Genomic DNA, 21,720 nt, shown 5'->3' with positions numbered 1-21,720 from the left:
CTTTCGCAGATCCACGCAAAACCTCACCTTCCCATCTGGTTTAGGGACCAACACGATAGGACTACACCATTCGCTGTGGGACTCCTCGATCACGCCCAAATCCAACATGTCTATTATCTCCCTCTCTACCAAGTCTTTTCGGCCCTCTGGCAATCTATAGGGACGGGACCGTACTTTTACGCCAGGTTCTGTCTCAATCCTATGGGACACTAATTCAGTCTGCCCTGGCAGCTCAGAAAAAACATCTGGGAACTGGTCACATACATCAAGTAGGTCTGACCTTTGTTCCGTTGTTAACTGCTCTCCCATGGGAACCTGATGGTCAGTGTACGTACTACCCTTTGGAAGCTTTGGACCCAAATCCGTCTCTCCTTCCCGAGGGTGAATGAACAGCGATCTCATCGTTTTCCAGGGTTTCAGGAGGTTCACGTGGTAGATTTGTTTACCCTTTCTGGACCCTGTTTGAGAGATCTCATAGTTCACCTCCCCGGTGCGGCGGAGAACTTGGAAAAGACCCTGCCACTTCGCAAGGAGTTTACTCTCTGATGTCGGTAGTAGTAGCATCACTTGGTCCCCAGGTTGGAAAACCCTCAAGCGAGCATTTTGGTTGTACTGCCTCTCTTGACGTTCTTGAGCAGATTTGAGGTTTTCCTTCGCAAACCGACCTATCATGTCTAGGCGGTTTCTAAGGTCTATGACATACTGAAGGGTATTCTTGGAGGGGGAGGGCTCCTCTTCCCAGGATTCCTTCAGTAGGTCGAGAATACCCCGAGGTTGGCGTCCATATAGGAGCTCAAACGGTGAGAAGCCTGTGGATGATTGGGGAACTTCTCATACCGCAAACAACAGGAAAGGGAGAAGTTCATCCCAAGCTCGCTTTTCAGTGTCCACAAACTTCCTAAGCATAGTTTTTAAAGTACGGTTAAACCTCTCTACCAATCCATCAGTCTGAGGATGGTAGACCGAGGTCCGGACAGATTTTACCTCCAATAACTTCAGGACATCCTGCATTAACTTTGCCCTGAAATTTTTTCCCTGGTCAGTTAACATTACTTGGGGAAGTCCTACCCTAGAAAACAGTTCTAACAGCCTGTGAGCAACCTGTTTAGCAGTGGATGATCTCAGAGGGAAGGCCTCAGGATACCTGGTGGCATAATCAACAATGAGTATAAATTTATGTTCCTTCGCAGAGGGTTCTAAAGGTCCGACCAGATCTACCCCAATTCTCTCGAATGGGACAGCTACCAAGGGCAGAGGAACCAAAGGAGCCGGCTTCTGTCCTTTTTGGCTAGTTAACTGGCATTCAGGACATGTCTCACATAGTTTCATGATGTCACCATGTATGCCTGGCCAGTAAAACCGGGACGAGATGCGGTCCGTGGTCTTATCTCTGCCCAAATGACCACCTCATGGGAGAGTATGGGCTAGGGTGAACACTGTTTTAGTCAACCCTTTAGGGACTAGCATCTGTCGAATGACCTCCCCTGTTTGTGTAACCTTATTCACACACATGTCATTCAACAGTTCAAAATGTGGAAACACTTTTACACCTTGTTCATCTATTATCTTGTTGTTGACCTGTACCACCTTCTCATATTGTCTAGCCATAGCTGGGTCATCCCTCTGCCTCTGACAGAAGTCAGGAAGATCCAGGTCTGGCAACACTCCCATATCTATCTGTTCCCCACCCTGGTCATCCCCGGCCATGACCTGCAGTCTTTGGGCTGACTAATGTTACCAAAAGTCCCAGCCTTTCTTAACCAGTCCTCTTTTTCCACACGTCTCTGTTTACGTGTCTTTGGGACATGGTGTCTACCGGGGAAAATCTCTGGGGAAAAAGGGAACAAGTCTCCGGGCTTCTCCGGTACCAGAGAAGTAGGCTCCGTAGGAGTAGGGGCCAACAATGTTTCGAGGTAGGGCCAGTCTCGGCCAAGTAGAACAGGAGCAGGTAGCCAGGAAGAAACTCCCACTAGTAGGCTAGCCTCTTGATCCTAGATATGCAGTGTAACGTTCGCCATCGGGTATCTCTTTGTATCCCCATGGATACACTCGATATTCCAAGGAGAGTCATAAGATAGTCTATTGCTTGGAATTTGGCCCTCTAGGATCAGGGTTTTTCCAGAGCCCGAGTCCAGCATGGCGTTTACTTTTTTCCCCTCCAGAGATGCTGGGACTAACCACGGATTGTGGTCTCCTCGGAGACAATCTGTGGCAGTGGTTCTGCCATATGAACAGTCCATTTCCTCATCTCCTGCGTCCACAAACTCGGTCGTCCGCGGAAGCTCTCGACGGGGCTCGGTGTTTGGACCTCTCCGCTGTTGTATGGGGTCCTCCCTTCTGGTTGGTGGGGTTATCCTCTCCACCGGGTGGGTGACAGGAGTCCAGATTCTCGGGGAATACTGTGGGTGGCGGCCTCCCTTGAGTGATCCAGTGGCCTCGGACCCAGGATGGGCGTCTCTGCGGGAGTTTGTACCAGGAACCCTCCTAGATGGGAAAGGGTCTTCCGATCGGGTTGACTGGATCTCCCGAGCTGGCGGGTTGTAGACCCCTCGATTGTCTGCTCTCCTGCCTCTAGTATCACCGGAAGCAACTGGTGTTTGCACCGGCCGTTCCCAGCTATCCTGTTGGGTGTCGTCGCCCAGGAAGTTTTCCACCAAGCGGACCACTGAATCCAGGGAAAATGCAGCGTGTCTTTTTACCCAGGAGCGGGAGGAGGGGGGCAGTATCTGTATGAACTGCTCGAGCACAAACTGTTCAAGAATCTCTGCCTTGTCATGTTTTTCCGGTTGTATCCACCTGGCACATAAGTCTACTAAGCGGTGGGCTACGACCCGGGGTCTGTCTCGGTTTGTATATTTGACTGTCCGGCACCGCTGTTGGTAGGTCTCTGGCGTGAGGCCTAAGCGATCCAGAATAGCAGCCTTTAGTTTCTGATAGTCCATGGCCTCGTCCACTGGAAGAGCCTGGTAGGCTGCCTGAGTTTCCCCTATGAGTTTTTTGGATTTGCAGTTAATACCGCTACGGTCATGAAGGGGTTAAACCCTCCCGCTACCCACCCGCAAGCCCTAAACAAACCACCATTGGGGCTAATACCCCCTTCACCCACCCCCGCTACCCACAATAAAAAGAAAAAACACACAACAGCCCAACACTAACTGAAGAAATATATATATATATATATATATATATATATATATATATATATATATATATATATATATAACACTAACAACACCTATACCCCCCTAACATACAGTATAGGAATGGGCACAATGACTATAATCCACAAATGGATAATAGTGCATGTGTCCATTAAAAATACATACAGAACAATAAAGACATTAAATACATGTAGCACTCACCCATGTCCGGCTGCCACGATGAAGGCCATCCTCATCTTCATCCTGCTAATGCCCTATCCGCTTCTGCAAAACAGACACAAGAATAAAAACATCCAATGTAATGTCCCCTAACCCCTTAATCACCGTAGCGGTTAGTAACTGCGACAGTCATTAAAGGGTTAACCCACCATCACCCACATACCGTACCCCACTACCCCCCCACCCCCTGAGGCCTAACACCCTCACCCACTACCCACAAGGGAGTCCTACCACATACCCATGGGGACAATACCCCCTCCCCCCACCCCAACACATACAGTACAATAATGTGCCAAATAACTATTATCCACATAGGGATAATACATTATTTGGCCATTATTAAACACATTAAATACCATAGTAAAATAAAGAAAATTCTACTAACCTCCTCAATAAGAAGGCCCCGTCGCCAGCATCATCCTTGTGGTCCGTTGCCAAAATAATACATAGCCAATACATTGCAATGACATTCACATATCAATGAACCCCTTCATCACCTTATCGGGTACTAACCGCAAAGGTAATTAAGGGATTAAGCCATTCTGGCAATGGCAATACCACTGATCCATAACATCCTCAATTAAATAAAATGCAATTTCCTAAACAAATCTAATGTAATCATCCAATCTAAAGCATCAAATGCCAATCCAAAGTCTCAAATGCCACTTTAAACATTGCATTTACATTGTATTCATGCTGCATAAAATGTAAGCTACATGTAGATGCAGCAAATCAATGTTAACAATACAATATTTCAAATACAATAGCATTACATCAAAAGAAGTATACTATGTAATCCAATAAAGTCACCATCAATCAATTAACATACATGAATTACATCCCAAAACAATTAAAATAGCATCCATACCAATTACACAATATAACTATAGCAACCGTTACAGAGAACAAGTTACCATCATACAACATAGGACACCAACAATTACAATATACTAAAGCAAGCCTCACCATTACCTACAGTACAGCACAAAAGCCCAAAAATTACATCTGTCTAATTATAAAATACATTTAACACACATCTATGCATAGCAGCATAGCCAATATCATTTACAATAGTGCAAAGAAAGCTTTTACAACACTATAATTTTTTACCCTGTATGTATATATCTCTCTAGACATACATACATACAATGGCAAGAAATGATGTACAATAAAAAAAATATACAAATGAAAAAAGGAAAAAAAAACACAGTTACATTAAATACATTTCTTTAGTTAACTTACCATTACTTGACCCACTCACCGACTCCCATTGATCAGCTTACTCACGAACCAATCCACAAACAAGAACCCATAAAATAATAAACCAGAAAATAATAAACATTAAAATAATAAAACACAACAATCCAGGGGTCTTCTACTTGTAATCCATCTTCATCTGTATTCTTCTATCTTCTTCCGGGGTCTTCTTCCCGTCTGCTGCCACACCCTGGTCTTCTTTTTTCTCCGGAGGTCCTTCCTCCTCGGTGTCTGGCTTCAAATGAGACGACAAAGGCTTTTAAAGGCCTATGACGTCACATTTTCGTCATGGTTCCCACGGCCCTGATTGGACCGTGAAAACCATGTGTGCTGGCCGATGCAAAAAAAAAATGATGACGTCACTTAAAGGCAATGAAAGCACAGCCAATCAGAATGGCTTTGCTTCAATTGCCTTTAAGATGACGTCATTAAAAGAAACATGGCCGGCCTCACATTGTACGGTAGCCACTCAGAGCGTGGGAAGTCTATCCCAACTCTCCCATGTTAGGCCCATATGGGAACAAATTAGAAATTGGCTGCAGAGGATTTTGAACCTCACAATCCCGCTAGACCCGTGGTTATTTCTATTGGGAAGACGAGACCCGGGAATAGCTAAACCAAATTTGAAATTAATCGCACACTTTGCACTGGCCACGAGGTGCGAGATCGCAGCATTGTGGATACAAAATGAAATACCAACAATCCCCAAAATTCGGAACCGAATTTGGCATGTATACCAGATGGAGAAATTGACAAATCTCCTCAATGATACTGGCACAAACTACATCAAAGTCTGGACCCCATGGCTAGCCCAAACGGACATCCCTGGAGTGAAAGGTCCACAATCTGGCTTTGATAGTGAAAGGTGCGTTCTCCTTTGATGCTGGGGGTGTTGAGACTTAATTTGGTATGCCACCAGGCCACCGTGAAACTCCCAGGAAAGAGAGTGGTTTACGGCAGGGAACCGGCAGAGGTTGGATAAACCCAAATGAGAGGGATTATCGGATCAAGGAGATTACCCTCCCCCCCCCTCCATCCCCACGCCCTTTTTGGTTAATTTATAATTTTGTGTTAATTTACCCAAGCAGCATTTGAGACACTGTATGCAATAATGGAAACTAAGAAAAAGAATGTTAGTACGCACCTATTGTATTACTGTGAAACCTAATAAAGACAAAGTTACAACAACAAAAAAATATGAACACACACCAAAAAGTATTTTTAATGACTTAAATGTTTTATTTGTACAGGATAATAAAGTTAAAATGAATAATACAAAAATACAATGTTGACTCTTCATCAGAATGTTAAAATGTATATTCCGCGCATGCGTGTATGTCAAAATGGAATCTTGCTGAAACGCATACAGTATGTGTATCATCACATTTCTGCGCATGTGTGTCATTATGAAACCTTGTTCAGGATGAAATTACTGTACAATAAGATACAGTGCACTCCCTCACTGTACTGTAAGTGTATGTAATATTATGCACACATTTTAATTTATGCAGTTATACACTCTGTTTTATATATGTTCTCTTTAATATTGATAATTATTCATTAGTTTGTCTGCTTTTTGGACTTTTTGAAATCTATTGTATGTATATGTATTCCACTGTGTGGTAAATTCATGTGATAGAGCTGGCCATCCTTCTCTCTACAGATTAATAGCATGTATATTTAGATAATTCGTTCATACACTATTGAGTGTTTATACATATATTTTTATTGATTTTTTGGATTTTTAAAATTTAAAATCTTTTTTTTTTTTTTTTTTTATCTTTTAATATGTTTTTGCTGCCCAGCCTATTAGAAAATGGTTATTATGCATCTTTATTAGAGGCATTACTCTTTCCTTCCATATATATCTACCTTGTCCCAGATGGAATTTAAAGCAATTGCCTCTTTCCTCATGACAATATTTTATACTCATTCTGTTGTTTAAGTACCCAGACCTCTTAACAAGTCTCTACCAATCCTCTATACAGCCTCAAGACTAAGGCTTAATAACCCATTGACAAATAAAACCTTATGGACCAGGTGATATGCTCTCTCTAATTGTAATGTCTGTATGCCGCAGACCTGGCAAGACCCCAGTACTGAGGTGGGTAAGGGTATAACATGCACCAACAGCAGTGAGGGCATGCCCGGAGTGGGGTAAGTTACATTGCCAGGCCTGGTGAGTAAGGGTTGCCAGAGGTCGGAGGGTAATGTCCAAGAGCCAGAGTACATGGGTTGGAGAGAGCAGCCTAGTGATGTCTGAAAGCCAGGGTTCAAGGGCAGGAGAAGGCAGCGTAATCAAGTCCAAAGCAGAGTTCAAGTTCAAACCAAAGGAATCCAAACAGGGGCAGGGCCAGGAACCAAAGCTGAAACAGACAAGGGAGCTAGGCATAGACACTGCACACACAGGAGCTACAGGAAAGCTATGCAGAGCAAGGACTGAGAGGACAGAGTGGGGTTATATGGGAAGAAGGGCCATTAGGGGTGAGGGGGGGAGCAGATGCTTGAGTGGGTAATTGCAGGGATAGGTCTGTGAGAGCAGGGGAGGAGACAGGGAGGTAATCCAGGGTAATGGCCTGCAATTGACAGGGGGCGGAGCCAGTGCCTGGGGACGGCTGATAACTAGAGCAGGTGCGCGCGCCTTCTAAAAGATTGTTATGCACGCACACCGCGCGTGTACCAGGGCGTGAGGGGTGTATCGCGGAGGAGGTTTTTGGCATGAGAGGCAGAAGGGAAGGAGGAGTGGAGGAGCCAGGTACGGTAAGGGCTGGGATGACAGAGGCACGCCGAGGGGCGCATGTCCCATGGCAAGTGACAAGCGATCGGGAGTGCACGCGGCCAGTGTGGGGGCCACGCGCGTGTGCCCTGAACATGTGCCTGGGCGTGCAGACCGTGCCATGGAGGAACAGCTCAGAGAGGAGGAGGAGAGAGAATGGGGACATAGGGAAGAGGGACAGCTCGCCGTCGTGGGACCTGGGGTGACGGGGACACGCTGAGAAGCGCGAGCCCTCCTATCCGTTACAGTATCCCCCCTTGAGGATCGGACTCCGGACGATCCTCCCAAGGTCTATGAGGAAACTTCCGACGGAACTGTCTGAGGAGCGCTGGGCATGAATGTGATGAGATGGTATTCAGGAGCGTTCCTCCAGGCCATATCCTTTCCAGGGAACGAGGAGCTGAAGTCTGCCCCTGGACCAACGAGAATCGAGTATGGACTGGACTTGGAATTCTTGTTGTCCTTGTATGACGACAGGATTAGGTCTCTGAGGGCGGTCCAGAAAATGGGCATTTTGGATCAAGGGCTTAAGTAGAGACATGTGGAATACAGACGGGATCTTCATGGTAGGAGGAAGTTCAAGTCGGTACGCGACCGGGTTGATCCTTTCGAGGACCTTGAAAGGACCCAAGAATCTCGGGGGCCAGTTTCTGGGAAGGAGTCTTGAGCTTGATATTCTTAGAAAATAGCCAAACTCTGTCTCCGGGTTTGAATTCTGGGCCCACTTGACGTCGCCGATCTGCTTGCGTCTTTTGTCTTTGAACAGAACCTTGCAAAGCTTTTAGGATCTTTTTCCATGAGTTTTGAAGGCTGGAAATGTGAGAATCTGCTGCGGGAACACCAGAGGGGAGGGAGGAGAGGGGAAGACTGCTGGGATGGAATCCATGGTTAATGAAAAAAGGCGACTCTTGCGTGGACTCATTTTTGAATGAGTTAATAGCAAACTCAGCCCAGGGTAATAGATCCACCCAATTGTCTTGAGATTCAGACACGAAGCATCTGAGATACTGTTCCAGAGTCTGATTCATTCTCTCCGTCTGACCGTTAGTTTGTGGGTGATAACCCGAGGAAAATAGAAGGGAAATGCCAAGTCTCTGAGAAAAAGCTCGCCAAAACTTAGAAATGAATTGAGTACCTCTGTCTGAAACAATCGAAATAGGTACACTGTGTAATCTGAAAATTGCCTTAGAAAAAAAGTCGGCCAAGGAAGCTGAGTTGGGAAGACCCTTGAGGGGTATAAAATGTGTATGCTTGGAAAACCTCTCTACTACCACAAGGATCGTATTCATCCCTTTAGAATTGGGAAGTTCCACAATAAAGTCCATGGAAATATGTTTCCAAGGTTGTTCCGGAATAGGAAGAGGCATGAGGAGACCAGAAGATTTGTGTCGGCCGGACAAGCTCTGGTGAAATCGAAAATGTCCTTGTTCATTTTAGGCCACCAAAAGGTCCGTTTGATAAGATCTACTGTTCTCTTGAAGCCTGGATGACCAGCAGATCTACAAGAATGTCCCCACAGAAGTATTTTATGGCGAAAACGCGGGGCAGCGTACAACCGTCCATCTGGCACCTTAAATCTCCTAGGAATATGAGCCTTGGCTTTATTGATTTCATCCAAGATGTCAAAGTTATTGGCGGAAATAATACACTTAGCGGGAAGAATCGTCGCCAAGGATTCGTTAGATTCGTTCACCGTAGAGAACTGGCAAGACAGAGCGTCGGCCTTGATATTCTTGGTGCCAGGAATATAAGAAATTGTGTAATTGAACCGAGAGAAGAACAAAGCTCAACGAGCTTGACGGGATCCCAAACGATGAGCCCTTTCAATGTACAATAAGTTTTTGTGATCGTGATGATGGCTACTGGCTCCTTGGTACCCTCGAGGAGATGTCTCCATTCTTGGAGGGCCAATTTGATGGCCAGAAGTTCACGGTTCCCGACATCATAATTTCTCTCGGACGAAGAGAACTTCCTGGAAAAGAATCCACAAGGATAGAGTTTTTCCTGTGGGGAAGATCTCTGAGAAAGCACTGCGCCGGCTCCCACATCAGAGGCGTCAACTTCTAAAGTAAAAGGAAGTGAAGTATCCGGATGCCGAAGGATGGGGGCAGACACAAAGGCTTTTATGAGGAACTCGAAGGGTTCGATGGCTTCAGGGACCAAACTGTCGGATCCGCACCTTTCTTGGTCAGGGCAGTGATAGGTAGAGCAATAGTGGAGAAGTTACGGATGAATTTCCGATATTAATTAGCAAAGCCAAGGAAGCATTGCACGGCCTTGAGGGAATTCGGCAATGGCCAGTCGAGTACAGACTTCAATTTCTCAGGGTCCATAGTGAAGCCTTTATTAGAGATTATATAGCCTAAGAAGGCTGTGGAAGCTTGATGGAAAAGACATTTCTCAATTTTCGCGTAGAGGCGATTAGCACGAAGCCGAGAGAGAACCAACTTGGTATGGTGAATGTGCTCCTCCAAGCTTTTGGAGAAAATGAGGATGTCGTCCAAATATACGATGACGAACGTTCCCAAAATGTCCTGGAAGATATCATTCATGAATTCTTGGAAAACAGCAGGGGCATTGCATAGGCCGAACGGCATCACTAAATACTCATAATGTCCCGAACGCGTGTTAAACGCGGTTTTCCATTCGTCCCCATCTCTTATTCGAATAAGATTGTAGGCTCCTCTTAAATTGAGTTTGGAGAATATAGAGGCTCTTTGTAGACGGTCGAAGAGTTCTGAAATTAAAGGAAGGGGGTACCGTTTTTTTACCGTAATCTTGTTGAGCCCATGAAAGTCGATACAGTGTCTTAAAGAGCCATTCTTCTTCTTCACTAAGAAGAAGCCTGCCCCGGCGGGGGAGGTGGAATTCCGGATGAGCCCCTTCTTAAGATTCTCCTGGATGTATGACGTCATCGCTTCTGTCTCGGGCACAGATAAGGGGTAAGACTTAGACTTGGGGAGTATGGTTCCAGGAATTAAATTAATGGGACAGTCATAAGAGCGATGAGGGGGTAACACCTCAGCCTCTGTCTTATTGAAGACATCTAAGTAGTCATGGTATACCTTTGGCAAAGCAGAGTGGGAGGATGAGGTGGTGTCGAGGCCAGCGAGCATGGCAACAGAAGGAGTAACTGTCTTGTCTGAGGTAGCAGCCCATTGGATCGGCAAAACATTGGTCCAATCAATACGCGGGTTGTGAAGCTGGAGCCATGGCAATCCCAGAATAACGTGGACAGTACAGGAGTGGAAAACATCGAAGACCGTTACATCGGTATGACCATCCGCGGTGATCAGGGTAAGTGGAATAGACTCCCAAATGATGAAGGCTGGTTGGAGCGGACAACCGTCGATAGCCTCCAGGCCGATGGGCGACTTTTTCTTGACTAACGGGATTTGGTTGTTGCAAGCGAAGGCGTGATCAAGAAAATTACCACCAGACCCGGAGTCGATGAACGCTTCAACCTCTATTTGAAGATCAGGACCCACAAGAGTTATAGGGAGTAATATCTTCTTCGGTAGTTCCTTAGCGAGAGAGGGGCAAGGAGAAATAGTACCCAGTAGAATCCCCTCTACCTTTACTGGGCGTTCCCGTTTCCCGGTTTCAAGCGGCAGTGACGAAGTTGGTGCTCTGGGGAACCGCAATAATAGCAGAGACCCTCCTCATGGCGTCGTGCTTTCTCAGCGGCCCGAAGCTGTTGGCTACCGATTTGCATCGGTTCAGGGGCGTCCAACGCAGGGAAGGCAAATGGAGGAGACCTAAGAGAAACAGGCAGGGACGAGAGAGAACGAGAATGGTGATGTTCGTGGCGTCGTTCTTGAGTGCGCTGATCCATCCGGATACAGAGGGCAATGAGTTCCTCAAGGGATGAAGGCCGAGCGTGAGCTGCAAGGTCATCCTTGAGAGATTCGGACAAACTGTGCCAGTATGCCGCAGCGAGAGCTTCATCGTTCCACTGGGTTTCTGCAGCGATGGTGTGGAACTCCACCGCATATCTTGTAGCTGACCTACGAGCCTGAGAGAGATGAAAGAAGGAAAAAGCGGCAGTCTCCCTACACGCTGGTGTGTCAAAAACCTGTTGGAACTCACGCCGGAATTTAGTGTAATCTTGGGTTATGTCTGGTCTGTGTTCCCACAGAGGAGAAGCCCAAGCGTTGCCAGTGAGTAGGGCATAGATGTAGGCCACCTTGGTACGACCAGTAGGGAAGAGGGATGGGGACATCTCGAACTGGACTTCACACTGATTCAAGAATCCTCGGCAAGCGAGGGGGTCCCCGTCATACCGGTTGGGGGTGGAATACGTGGCCCCGGATTGCTTATAGACACTGGGGCCAGGGGTGACGGTGCCACAGGGGATTCCCAGAGAGATAAATTAGAAAGTTGCTGTGTAACATTAGTAAGTTGATCGCTTAGGAATTGCAATGTTCCATGGAGACACCTTGTCCCACCTCAGGGGGGTCTGCATTTGTTGGGCTCTGCATTATAACGCCTGTATGCCCGCAGACCTGGCCAGTCCCCAGTACTGAGGTGGGTAAGGGTATAACATGCACCCACAGCAGTGAGGGCGTGCCCGGAGTGTGGTAAGTTGCATTTCTGGGCATGGTGAGTAAGGCTGCGTCCATAGAACGTGGAGCAGCGCTGAGTCGCGCGGACGCTGATGCTCACCTGATCAAGCATGAGCGATTTCATTCCCATGCAGGTGAGCCAGTGACTATACAAATGGGTAAATCAATGGATTAACCCTCCAGGCGCTCAGAATAAAGCATAGTCCTGCTGGTGAGCAATAATACAATAAATCACATAGACCCCGGCTGTATTGAATCGTATAGCAGTGTAGAAAATGTATCCTTCCCTCCAACCGGCTCACCAAGAGCACTATAAGGCTGGAACACGGGAAACTCACGTATAATACTTGATGTCCGGTCTTTCAAATTGCTGTGCTGTATGCTCCCGCTCCTCCTGGATAGGCTGGGGTCTCTCCGTCGCAGGTTCTCGTTGCTTCACCGCCAACCCGCTGCCCGCCGATGCGGAGGGTGGTCACCTGACCGGCGGCATAGATGGTGCTTCTGAGTGACGTCACGGCAGACCCGACAGCCAGGAACACCTAGCAGTGACTCGGCGTGCAGGCGCGCAGTGAATCAGCATGGATAATCTCTTAGAAAAAGAGTAAATGCGCCGCACAGCACCAAAAAAGAAAGTGAAGGCTGATATGGGAAAAGTAAAAAGCTTTATTTGCACAAGGTGCAAGCGAAACCTCTTGACGCGTTTCGGCCTGGGAGGCCTTTGACAAAGGCCTCCCAGGCCGAAACGCGTCAAGAGGTTTCGCTTGCACCTTGTGCAAATAAAGCTTTTTACTTTTCCCATATCAGCCTTCACTTTCTTTTTTGGTGCTGTGCGGCGCATTTACTCTTTTTCTAAGAGATTATCCGAGCCAGTGACTATGATCGGGAGGCGGGGGGAGGCAGAGGGAGGCGGGGAAGTGATGTCGTTGAGCCAATAGCCAGTGATGCACCGACGTCAACGTCACGGCGCCGTGACGTTGACGCTGCTTCGCGCTGATTGGATGTTTTCAGCCGACAGCACGCTGAAAAAAGCTTGGCTTTCGGCTGAAAAATCCAACTCGTCAGCACGCCTGCGGATGCTCGCGTGAGCCCCCTCTAAGGGTTAACGTTTATACTTGCTGAGTCTGGGGTGCCAGAGGTCGGAGGGTAATGTCCAAGAGCCAGAGTTCAGGGGTTGGAGAGAGCAACGTAGTGATGTCCAAAAGCCAGGGTTCAAGGGCAGGAGAAGGCAGCATAGTCAAGTCCAAAGCAGAGTTCAAGTTCAAACCAAAGGAATCCAAACAGGGGCAGGGGCAGGGACAGGAACCAGAGCTGAAACAGACAAGGGAGTTAGGCATAGACACTGCACACACAGGAGCTACAGGAAAGCTATGCAGAGCGTGTGCCCTGAACTTGTGCCTGGGCGTGCAGACCGTGCCGCGGAGGAACGGCTCAGAGAGGAGGAGGAGAGAGAATGGGGACATGGGGAAGATGGACAGCTAGCCGCCGTGGGACCTGGGTGACGGGGACACGCTGAGAAGCGCGAGTCCCCCGATCCGTTACACTAATGCATTGAGAATAAATGTAATATGTAAAGAGATGGTGCTCTAACTATGTTCCTGTTGATTTTATAGTTGGATAATGATAGCACACACCATTTCAATTTTTACAATTGATTTAATGATTCAATTAACACACTAATGAGAAGGACTATAAATCTATCACAGTAGCTATCAATACACACTCCTGATGAAGCCGCTAACAGTGTAGACTGGACAAAATACGTAGAGTGGAGGAATTTTGGCCACACAGAGGATCCTTACTCCAAACCGCCAGCAGTGTGATGTCAGCAGTGCGCCTGAGTTGTCTGTAAGTGCACAAACACGCCGAGATGGAGGGTACAGTGGAGAACTCCCCGGCTGATTGAAGACATCGGCAATAAGCACAGGAGACAGGAATCCCCTACAGCTGATGTTGGTGACCCCACACATTGCAGGAGGTGGTGAGAGACTCAGCGATCTGTTCTGTGGTTCACTTGTTAAGTGAAACATGCCCGTTTTAATTGGCACTATTGTAAGTGCGCTTTCTATATTTTATTATAAAGATTTCCTTTAATATAATTGATCTGTCCTATGTAGTCCTTCTTATCTTTTTTGCATCGGTTGGAGCACACACCTATCTCTGTGACATCGAAGGAGACACACTTATCATTTATTCGTGGGATTCTATCCCTCAATGCCTTGTGATAACTTCTTTCCTGTGAGTAGGCTGGGCATAGAGCCAAGAATACTATCTCTACATTCCCACTGTGTTCCTACGTCTGCACTTATATTTTCTGTGTCGCTGTTTTCTTCTCTCCCCCATGCTCCCCCTGGATTTCGTAAGAATCATTCTTCTGTTCTGGAACCCGTGAAAACAGGTCCCACCAGTAGGTTTGAGCAGGGTTTTCAGATTATTATCACATTGATTTATTCACTTTATCACTTATAGTTAACATTATTTGATATTTATTTCTTATACTTATTTTTAATATTCACTTTTGGGGTATTTGCGCTTATAATATCACTGTCACGTACTCACTATAGTTGTTTTCTGGTGATTGGGCTGCACGCTTCATATTTTGAATTATTTTAAATAATGGATGTTAACAGGGTTTGTTCAAATGTCTTTTTGAAAAGACTTATGAGAAATGTTAATTTTGACACAATATCTGATGAGGAAGAAACTATAAATGACGACACAGTAAAAAATATTATTATGAATGAATTTGTTAAACTAGAGAAAGTCATGATGAAAGACACCAAAAAATGGTTAGACATGGTATATTTAGAACAATCTAAGAACTGTGGGAGAATACCAAGAGGTCTGAGAATCCATAAGAAACCTTCATTTGATTTGGAGTGTGAGGAATTTCTTATCAACTGGAATAACATCCTAGATAAATGTTCTTATGAGTTAATTGATTTAATCATCACGAAACAAAAAATACATCTTAAAGAATTGGATGAAGAAATGAATCTCATTAAGGAAAGACTGACCCCTTTAGAGGACACAAAAGAATTCAAGGATAAAGATAGTGCTTTGCATAAGAGATTAGATAGTCTAGATAAAGACATCAATACTAATAAAACAAAAAAATTGAAGAGAGATGAGGAAGACTTTCAGAAAGGTGAACAGAGAAGCTAGAATCAGAATAGAACGTATAAAAGAAATCAACAGAATAATTCTAGAGGGAATACATATAGAGGATATTACCCTAAAAAGAAGGATGATAAAACTAATACCTCTATTGTAGATAGAGAAGAGCATAAATCGCACGGAGTAGATAGGGAACATATCCATACACATAGAAGAGAGACAAATAGGAGTAAAGATAGGGCCAATTATACGCCCATTGATCAAAGTAAAAGAGAGAAAAGAGAGGAGGATAGAAAAAATAAGCAACAACAACAGAAATATTAAAATGTAAATCCCTCACAAGAAGGGGAAGAAAAGAAAGAAGATAATGAGACCGAATGTTATAATACAGAGGCTTTTTTAGGGGCAGAGGGCCCTTCTAATTTATGGGAAAAGAAGAGGCCAGTCCCCAACTTAAAAAGAGGAAGAACATCAGAGGAAAGAGAGGTAGGAGAAAAAGAGAGAGAACCCAAAAAGAACAACAAATAAAAGGTGATAATATCTTTAATCTCAGTAAAGCGGTTCTTTCAGAGTTACAGATAAATGTCATTTGAAAGGGTCTATCATTTGCGCCTTTGAAGAATCATAGTAATTTTGACTTATTTATAGACGCGAATCGCTTTTTGAGAAAACTAACCATTAAAAGATATTTTCTAGGGAGAAATCTAGAACCACCTGCAAATAGAGTAACATCACCAGTAGTAGAACAAGAAAGAAATGTTGTCCATTCAGGACTAAAATCTAAATGAACCTTTTCCCCTCATTTTGCCAAAGGTAACTATTTGGAGGTTTTCTTCCAAATGGTTACAAAAGATTTTGAAACATTAGGTAATGACAAATCTAATAAAAGAACAAAAAGTTTGACTAAACAAGAGAAAACAGCATTAAAAGAACTGATGGACAATAATGATTTAGTCATTAAACAGGCAGACAAGGGAAGGGGGGTGGTCCTGATGGACCGAGTTAAATATGAAAAGGAGGCATTTCGGCTACTGGGAGATGTGGATACCTCCAGCCGCGGCCCTTTTTATTCTCCAACATTTCCGAAATTTTTCGGGGATTTTTTCCGAATGCCTTCACCGCACCTCACCACGTTCATGCTGCATTCTGACCGCATTCATACCGCATTCATGTTGCATTCACACCCGCGGTTGATGCGCGGTTGATGTGTTTATTGATAATGGTTCGGATTTAATTGGTTGCAATTCTTCGCGTATCCGCCAGATGGCAGATATTCATGAATTGTAATGCGCATGCGCTTCAGTAATGTGTCGACTTGCAGGTGTTTAAAAGAATACCACAGTGGTCCATTGTAAATTGGCCTTGGGACTGAATAAGTTACAATAATGTATCAATTTAGGCTTTTCATATTAAAACTAAACGTGCAGTGTCTGGTGTTCTACAGTATTGTCCTGAGAGTTCCGAGATGAGTGCACAACTGCAGTCCGTGTTACAAAAACCCGACAGAACGTACTCTTATTTAATATGGGCCGCGATTAATGCAACAGATGATAAGATGGCAACAGTTGTTCAAATTTACCAATATTTTATCGAAAACTATGACTTTTACAAATTTTCACCAGAGGCTCATGTGTGGTAGCGTGCAATAAGGAAAAAGTTATGTATCGATCTGTAGGAGGATGCGCACAGAGGTATGCAAGGGAGACTTGTTATGGTGAAATTAAATAAGGCTTTTATTGCGCCTGTTTCCTTAACATCAGAAAATCATCCAAACAAGGGGTCAAACAAAGCTTCTATTCACTTGGGAGTATTTCTAGTGAAACCTATGCAGTCCACAACTCCCTTTAGATAAGCATGTCTCCCAGCCCCAAACATATATCTCGATATGAGCAGATATACCAAAAGTCTTATAAAAGAAAGTCTTATCTGTTTCTCGTGGTTGGAGGTAAAGTCTTCTCTGTTCCTGGGTCGCTGCCTTTTTCCTCAGGTTTTGTCAGCATTCATGTTTAGAGGTGCTTTCCCCTGTGTCTTGCAAGCAGCTCTGCTGTTTCTTCTGGCAGGCTCAAGACATCTGTCCCCATGGTCAAACTCACAACTTGTGAGATTCAGGAACAATCTCACTTCCTGTCTCAAAGACAGGCTTTTCTAAGAAACCTAATCAGGCAGGTGGTGTTGGTTAATTGACTACCAGCAGTTAACCACCACACTGCTGGATTAGAGGCATATTTCCTGAACAGGGATAACTCCTCTGTTACATGATCCATGTTTTTTTCGTATTGATCCCGATGTTATTGGTGGGTATTGGTGTGTATCACCGGGTTTTTCCCGTATCTATGGTCATGGAGACTTCAAAATGCGAAGGTCATGTTAAAACCAACTAAGAAACCTCAGTCGCAGGCAAGCAATGCGCCAGCACAGCACCAGCTTCCAATTACGGTCCGACCGTCAGTGAAAACCTGGTGACCGACAACCCTTGCTGTCTGTCCCCGCCCGGATACCTGCAGCCTGAGCCGGATTTCGCGTACAGATTCCAGCAATCTTGCATGTACCTAAATGATTTCCAGCCTCATCAGCTGACTACAGGTGTAGTAGTCCTGCTGTCACCTGTCAACTACGTGTATGATCAAGAATACGGGACTGGCAGTGGCTCGGCGCCAGCTGATTGGCAAAATCTATGGTGAGTAATGTTGTCGTATTTTATTCTGTTTTTGAAATATCAATGCACAGTCAAGCGAGTCTCCTGTAAGCAATATCATTGGCTGAGCAGCTTCTACAGTAGATACTGAGCAATTGGTGGAACGCTAGGCGTATGCACATTTGAACCTTCTTGAAACGCGTATGCGTGTCATCACATCAACAGTAGGCGCATGCGCATGTGAACAGGAGACGCCCCCTGAGAAAATTATTGGTGGGACTGACTGTGGGAACTTCTTTAGGGGACATACTGACCATTACAGTAAAACTTTTTCTTTTTTTTCCTCAGAAAAGAAAACTTTGTCATCTCATGTGGAAAACGGCAAATGGAGTCATTTTGATGGATAATATCGCTTTGTGTTACAATGCCTGCACATTGCTGAATCTGATTAAAAAAAAACACGTACCGGAGTCTACAGTTAAGTGGCCGTTGTTATTGATTAGGATAGAATACCTGAAACAGTATGCTGTTGTTTTCAGACCGTATACAATACTTTTATTATATATACTGTATAATAAACCCGAAAAATAAAAAGTATTAATTTATTCTACATGTATTCCAGTACATATGTGTATTCTATACCCGTACAACATGTATTGTTTTAATACTCTTGTGATGTACTGTACAGTACTGAGCATGCCTACAGTATACTGTACAGTATGCCTGGCCAGTACTGTACAGTATGTTCTAGAAACACTGTATTTTGTTACAGTATAAAAGGAGACAATGGAACAATTTAAAACAAAACAACATTTTCTTTTATTGGTGGAGTAAATACAAAAACATTTATTTACAGATACAATTTAAAAACATTTTAAGTGTACAGCAATTCAAAACATTAGCAGGTGTATGGTTTACTGCTAGTGAAAACATTTATGTACAGAAAGTCAAAACATTTACAGTAGGATGGTGTACAGAAAGTCAGTCATGCCTGCACAATTCCAGTCCTCGAGGGCCACAAACAGTCCCGGTTTTAAGGATAACCTTTAAAACCGGGCCTGTTTGTGGCACTCGGGGGACTGGTCTTGTGTACAGTAAGTAAAAACATTTATTTATTAATACAAGTTAAAACATGCAACATCTTCTTTATTAAAGTACAGAAAGTCAAAACATGTTCAGCACAACAGTATGGTGTTATTAAAAAAAATTCTTTATTCATAAAATTTAAAAAACGCCACATCTCCTTTATTAAAGTACAGAAAGTAAAAACATTTACAGTAGGATGGTGTACAGAACAAGGCAGTCAGGCCTGCACAACTCCAGCCTCAAGGGCCGCAAACAGCCCCGGTTTTAAGGATAACCTTGAAAACCAGGCCTGTTTGTGGCCCTCGGGGACTGGAATTGTGCAGGTCTTGTGTACAGTTAGGAAAAACATTTCTTTATTAATACAAGTTAAAACACGCAACATCTCCTTTATTAAAGTACAGAAAGTCAAAACATGTACAGCACAGTATGGTGTTATTAAAAAAAATTATTTATTCATTAAATATAAAAAACGCAACATCTCCATTATTAAAGTACAGAAAGTCAAAACATTTACAAAAACATTTACAAAAAATAAACAACAGTTGAACAGTCACGCAAATTCGATCCTCACCAGATTGTCCTTCCAGGGCCGATGCCTTGTATGGCGCAAAATGCCATTAATGGAGTCTGGAATAATTTTCATTAAAGGATCTGAAATTGAAAAATAGCGTCGCAATTCCTCCACAATAGTCCTTCTTAAATTTTCAGGAAGCGCCCTTTTCTCGCGATTTCCTTCGTAGTTTACATTGTTGGCCCACCCGCAGTACACCAAGTAGGACACGTGGTGCTTAAAAATTAACATGCCATACTTCTGGGGCAAACCAGCACTCATCACCCTATACTTCTTCCTGAGTGCCAGTTGCAGCTCGCGCAGGATGATGTCGGGCACCGTATCGATGCAAGCGTATGTAGGTTGGGTTCTGGGAGCGGGTGTTCTTCTGGGAGTGGGTGTGCTTGTGGCGGCGGGCGAGGGTAGGTTGTCTGGGAGGAAGCTTTCCTCTTGTCTTGGACGCCGTGTTATCTCCTGGCGTGGTCTTGACGGGGTTGTCATGTTATCCTCCTCCCCAACAGCATACATGTAAACAAATTCTTCTGGTGGAAGGGGTGTGCTTGGTGTTGGAAGGCGGTCGAAGGTCCCATTCATCACATCCATGCCACCCTCCTGCTCCGGTGTCGGGGATACAGGGGCATGAACACCGTGCAAATTATGTATCCCCGCTATGTAAGTCTCTATCTTCTCCATCCGTCGATCCATCTTCTGCATCCGTTGATCCATATTTAGCATGGTCTCTAAAAACAGATCTATCTTTACCAGCATAGTAGAGTTCCCGGGGATATCCACACTTAACCCATTCAGCATGCGGTCTAACGAGCTGGTTCTTGTGCATGGCATGCTGTGGACATCTGGGTGGATGGGTGCTACGGAGGATGAGATGGGGGTTCCCTGGAGAGAAGCGGCAGCGTCGTCAAAGAAGGATAGAGAAGGTGACCTGTGGATTTCCGTTAGAGAAGCGGCAGCATCGTTGAAGAGGGATGGAGAAAGCGACCTGTGGATTTCCGAGCGAGAAGCGGCAGAGTCATCTAAGCGTAATCGAGAAAGTGACCCGTGGATTTCAGGGACACCAGCGGCAGCGGCGTGGAAGAGTAGTTGAGAAGATGGGCTGTAGATTTCCGGGAGAGCAGCGGCAGAGTCGTCGAAGCGTAATCGAGGAAGTGGCCTGCGGGTTCGATGGGTTGGCTGCCATTTGTTTTGCCTTGAATTTCTTCTTGACATAATAAGGCTTACGTGTATTATATCCCTTAGCCTTTGGGGTCAGCAGAAGGTTTTCTTTATTTGCCTTAGCCTGTCGCTTTGGCCTTGGCTTGGAAACGGCTTCCGCCTTTCGCTTTTTCGGCACGACAGGCACGGCAGAAGAGAGTAGTTTCTTGCGTCCGTAGAATCGGGGTTGATCCATTGAAGCAGATGGCACAATGCAGTTTCTGGACAAAGGCAAGTTCAGATACAGATAATCGAGTGGGAGGCTATGCAAAGTGTGTCACCTTTTATGCATGGTGACGAGGTACAGGTGTTAAAAGTGGGCGTACTCTAATGTGAGTCATTAACGTATAAATATACCATCCATTTTGTGGATTCACTGCACATTGAATACACATCGACTAAACATCGAATATACATTCTTGTGTTTGTATTTCTTTCTACTCGCAGCAATGCCTGTTAAAAAGATTTCCAAGGATCTCAGCATGAGAATTAAGGAGATGTACACGAGCGGACAACGAATTGCAGATATCCAACGCTGGTTAGCTGCTTCTGGCCTCGTTATGCCATCAACCACTGTGTGCTATCATGCACACGGAAAAAACAAACAACGCACGAGGACACCAACGGTAACTAACGCGTAAGTATATTTATATAACTATATAATACAGTATATCTATTATTGTTTATATTTCTGCATATTAATAGAACTATATATTGTGTAGATCTATCTAATTTTATAGGTATTTTGGTGTATTTATATAACTAAAGTATATAATACAGTATATCTATTATTGTTTATATTGCTGCATATTAATAGAACTATATATTGTGTAGATCTATCTCATTTTATAGTTATTTCGGTATATTTATATAACTACTGTACAGTATATAATACAGTATATCTATTATTGTTTATATTGCTGCATATTAATAGAACTATATATTGTGTATATCTATCTACACTGGCGACACACTTTATTCGAGCTCGGCTAGTCCCACGAATTCGGGTATACCCGGGTGTATTGAGGTTTGTGACTGTTTTCTGCCCGAGTGCAATGAGGTATTTTCCAGGCAGGGATTGAAGCATTTTATTCCCGCTGGCTGCAATACTGCAGAGTATATATATATATACTGCATTACAATTCATG

This window comes from Ascaphus truei, chromosome 1 (genome assembly GCF_040206685.1).
Source record: "Ascaphus truei isolate aAscTru1 chromosome 1, aAscTru1.hap1, whole genome shotgun sequence".
NCBI lineage: Eukaryota > Metazoa > Chordata > Amphibia > Anura > Ascaphidae > Ascaphus > Ascaphus truei.
This window is presented reverse-complemented; position numbering follows the sequence as displayed.